We start from the raw sequence: 5,000 nt of genomic DNA on the forward strand, positions 1-5,000 counted from the left end.
CTAAGCGATATTGTACCTTAACCTAAGGTATATCGTACCTTAACCTAACCTACATTGCGCCTTCACCTAACCTACGTTGTACCTTAACCTAACCTACGTTGTACCTTAACCTAACCTACGTTGTACCTTAACCTAACCTACGTTGTACCTTAACCTAACCTACGTTGTACCTTAACCTAACCTACGTTGTACCTTAACCTAACCTACGTTGTGCCTTAACCTAACCTACGTTGTGCCTTAACCTAACCTACGTTGTGCCTTAACCTAACCTACGTTGTGCCTTAACCTAACCTACGTTGTGCCTTAACCTAACCTACGTTGTGCCTTAACCTAACCTATGTTGTGCCTTAACCTAACCTATGTTGTGCCTTAACCTAACCTATGTTGTGCCTTAACCTAACCTATGTTGTGCCTTAACCTAACCTATGTTGTGCCTTAACCTAACCTATGTTGTGCCTTAACCTAACCTATGTTGTGCCTTAACCTAACCTATGTTGTGCCTTAACCTAACCTATGTTGTGCCTTAACCTAACCTATGTTGTGCCTTAACCTAACCTATGTTGTGCCTTAACCTAACCTACGTTGTGCCTTAACCTAACCTACGTTGTGCCTTAACCTAACCTACGTTGTGCCTTAACCTAACCTACGTTGTGCCTTAACCTAACCTACGTTGTGCCTTAACCTAACCTACGTTGTGCCTTAACCTAACCTACGTTGTGCCTTAACCTAACCTACGTTGTGCCTTAACCTAACCTACGTTGTGCCTTAACCTAACCTACGTTGTGCCTTAACCTAACCTACGTTGTGCCTTAACCTAACCTACGTTGTGCCTTAACCTAACCTACGTTGTGCCTTAACCTAACCTACGTTGTGCCTTAACCTAACCTACGTTGTGCCTTAACCTAACCTACGTTGTGCCTTAACCTAACCTACGTTGTGCCTTAACCTAACCTACGTTGTGCCTTAACCTAACCTACGTTGTGCCTTAACCTAACCTACGTTGTGCCTTAACCTAACCTACGTTGTGCCTTAACCTAACCTACGTTGTGCCTTAACCTAACCTACGTTGTGCCTTAACCTAACCTATGTTGTGCCTTAACCTAACCTATGTTGTGCCTTAACCTAACCTATGTTGTGCCTTAACCTAACCTATGTTGTGCCTTAACCTAACCTATGTTGTGCCTTAACCTAACCTATGTTGTGCCTTAACCTAACCTATGTTGTGCCTTAACCTAACCTATGTTGTGCCTTAACCTAACCTACGTTGTGCCTTAACCTAACCTACGTTGTGCCTTAACCTAACCCATATTGTACCTTAACCTAACCCATATTGTACCTTAACCTAACCCATATTGTACCTTAACCTAACCCATATTGTACCTTAACCTAACCCATATTGTACCTTAACGTAACCTAATTTGTGCCTTAACGTAACCTAATTTGTGCCTTAACGTAACCTAATTTGTGCCTTAACGTAACCTAATTTGTGCCTTAACGTAACCTAATTTGTGCCTTAACGTAACCTAATTTGTGCCTTAACGTAACCTAATTTGTGCCTTAACGTAACCTAATTTGTGCCTTAACGTAACCTAATTTGTGCCTTAACGTAACCTAATTTGTGCCTTAACGTAACCTAATTTGTGCCTTAACGTAACCTAATTTGTGCCTTAACGTAACCTAATTTGTGCCTTAACGTAACCTAATTTGTGCCTTAACGTAACCTAATTTGTGCCTTAACGTAACCTAATTTGTGCCTTAACGTAACCTAATTTGTGCCTTAACGTAACCTAATTTGTGCCTTAACGTAACCCATGTTGTGCCTTAACGTAACCCATGTTGTGCCTTAACGTAACCCAATTTGTGCCTTAACGTAACCCATGTTGTGCCTTAACCTAACCTATATTGTGCCTCAACCTAACCTATATTGCGCCTTAACCTGACGCACGTTGTCGCTGAACCTGCTCTGTAATTGTTATGCAACTCGTTAAATTAGTGTAGTGTTGCCTAACCGCAACCCTCGCAATATAGTTCGCTATTCGCACTGCCCGGTCCCCTGTGTATCGCGTCATGTTAAACACCTTGCAGGTGTTGCTGACTTTCCACATGCTCCTGCTATACACTGTAATGTGGATAGCAGCAGGACGTACATGCCCCCCCCCTTCCCCCCTGCCTTCGCAAGCTGGTCGTTGAGAAGTTTGCATGTTCAATGCCCTTCGCATGCCGACGTACTCAGCCTACGTTGTGGTACGGCCTGTCACCTGTCCGCCGATGTACGCAAAACCCACAAACTGTACTGCACATTGGTCCGTATGTACTGAATGATACATCGTGGCACATGTGTGACCGTACGACGACTGCGCCTAGCAACGGCAGACCATACAGTCCAAATATTGTGCACGCAGCTACGTGTCGTCTCCCTATAAGAGCTGGATTGCAGTGTGGTACGCCATTCAGACGTGTGGGAGGAACGGACGCCCTGGATGGCGATCAGCATGAGCAGTCTGTTGATGTAGTGGAGCGTGTATTCGGACGTAGTCGTCTCTTCTCACACACCGTGATAGCATGTTGCACCGCGTTCCACATCTGCGACATCCTGCAGAGGCCGGCTGACAGTCGTTCGCGCAATGGACACCGCATACGTACGGGGGCTACCTTCCACGTGTTCTCGAGGCGTGCACATGTTGTTGCGTCTATGTGGGCAGACGTAGTGTGTTGTGACACCTGACACAGGCATGCAATACTCGTTGCAAATGGCGATGGACGTCTACGTTTGCTGGTGACGTTACGCAAATGAACAACAGGTAACCCGTTGTGGTGCGGTTGTTCTCGCTAGAGGTGAATCAGTGTTGGCGACGATCGGTCGAGCTATTAACCGGTTGTTTCAGGGATACCCACCATGCCCACGAACGTGAAAGGGGACCCACCATGCCCACGAACGCGAAAGGGGATCTGGGTGTGAGGCGATACGCGGCGGTGGCTGGGTGGGACCGTCCCCGGCCGGTGAGGGGGGGCCGCCCGGCGTGCTGGCAGCGCGGTGCGTGGGCGCACGCGCTACAGCCGGCTGGTGGGGGCGGCCAGTGGCAGGCGCGCCGGCCGACGGACGCGGCAGGCGGCGCAGCTGCGCGCCGGCGCCCCCTGCTCGCGGCGCCTTGCGGCCAAAGTAGGTCCTCGCGGGCCCGGTGCGAAGCGCGGTGGCCATCTGCAGTGTGCTGGTCCGATTGAGGACTGTGTGCGCTGAGGATGCGCCGCCGCCCGGCGCTCGGCGCCGCGACGCCGTCTGCTGCTCGGTCGCCCCAGCGGTTCTCGCAGGTGGTTTGTATCGCAGCTGTGCGGACGTGTTGGCGCGTGCGCTGTGCTGGGAGAGTTCGCTTCGGCACCCAAGTGGGGCTTTTGTCCTTCTGTGGCGCTGGCGTTGGAGCTGCCGGTCACCGTAGGTGGCGCGTGTTGTCTCCCGCCGGCAATGCCACGACAGCACGCTCCCGGGCCTCTGTCGGCAGCGGCAAGCTCAGTTGGGAGCACGGGTGGTCGCACCTAAAGCGTCTACTCGCCTAACTCCGGGCGATTGCGCCTCTCTCGAACCCGACCAAGTACTTAGGACGGCGCTGCGCGCCGCCGGGACCTGAGAGGGTTTCGAGGTGTGTTGTGCAGGGGAGCTCAGCCTCCTCCTGTTTGCAGAATAATTGAGCGGACGCTTGCGTGTTCGCGCGGGCCCCCGGGACACACTCCCGGGCGGCCGGCTGCTCAGCTCTAGTTGACGCAGCTCCCTGGTTGATCCTGCCAGTAGTCATATGCTTGTCTCAAAGATTAAGCCATGCATGTCTCAGTACAAGCCGCATTAAGGTGAAACCGCGAATGGCTCATTAAATCAGTTATGGTTCCTTAGATCGTACCCACGTTACTTGGATAACTGTGGTAATTCTAGAGCTAATACATGCAAACAGAGTCCCGACCAGAGATGGAAGGGACGCTTTTATTAGATCAAAACCAATCGGTCGGCTCGTCCGGTCCGTTTGCCTTGGTGACTCTGAATAACTTTGGGCTGATCGCACGGTCCTCGTACCGGCGACGCATCTTTCAAATGTCTGCCTTATCAACTGTCGATGGTAGGTTCTGCGCCTACCATGGTTGTAACGGGTAACGGGGAATCAGGGTTCGATTCCGGAGAGGGAGCCTGAGAAACGGCTACCACATCCAAGGAAGGCAGCAGGCGCGCAAATTACCCACTCCCGGCACGGGGAGGTAGTGACGAAAAATAACGATACGGGACTCATCCGAGGCCCCGTAATCGGAATGAGTACACTTTAAATCCTTTAACGAGTATCTATTGGAGGGCAAGTCTGGTGCCAGCAGCCGCGGTAATTCCAGCTCCAATAGCGTATATTAAAGTTGTTGCGGTTAAAAAGCTCGTAGTTGGATTTGTGTCCCACGCTGTTGGTTCACCGCCCGTCGGTGTTTAACTGGCATGTATCGTGGGACGTCCTGCCGGTGGGGCGAGCCGAAGGCGTGCGACCGCCTCGTGCGTGCTCGTGCGTCCCGAGGCGGACCCCGTTGAAATCCTACCAGGGTGCTCTTTATTGAGTGTCTCGGTGGGCCGGCACGTTTACTTTGAACAAATTAGAGTGCTTAAAGCAGGCAAGCCCGCCTGAATACTGTGTGCATGGAATAATGGAATAGGACCTCGGTTCTATTTTGTTGGTTTTCGGAACCCGAGGTAATGATTAATAGGGACAGGCGGGGGCATTCGTATTGCGACGTTAGAGGTGAAATTCTTGGATCGTCGCAAGACGAACAGAAGCGAAAGCATTTGCCAAGTATGTTTTCATTAATCAAGAACGAAAGTTAGAGGTTCGAAGGCGATCAGATACCGCCCTAGTTCTAACCATAAACGATGCCAGCCAGCGATCCGCCGCAGTTCCTCCGATGACTCGGCGGGCAGCCTCCGGGAAACCAAAGCTTTTGGGTTCCGGGGGAAGTATGGTTGCAAAGCTGAAACTTAAAGG

At 51.1% G+C, this 5,000-nt stretch overlaps 1 non-coding gene across 1 annotated transcript in view; it reads left to right on the forward strand.

Annotated features, from left to right (window-relative positions):
- The first annotated feature begins 3,761 nt into the window (after positions 1–3,761).
- The window catches only part of LOC126449317 (small subunit ribosomal RNA), a 1,909-nt gene continuing 670 nt past the window's right edge, over positions 3,762–5,000 (forward strand). The window contains exon 1 of the ribosomal RNA XR_007584376.1: positions 3,762–5,000. This exon is cut by the window's right edge and continues 670 nt beyond it. This is a non-coding gene — a ribosomal RNA (small subunit ribosomal RNA).

This window comes from Schistocerca serialis, unplaced genomic scaffold, assembly GCF_023864345.2.
Source record: "Schistocerca serialis cubense isolate TAMUIC-IGC-003099 unplaced genomic scaffold, iqSchSeri2.2 HiC_scaffold_715, whole genome shotgun sequence".
In the NCBI taxonomy this organism is placed as follows: domain Eukaryota; kingdom Metazoa; phylum Arthropoda; class Insecta; order Orthoptera; family Acrididae; genus Schistocerca; species Schistocerca serialis.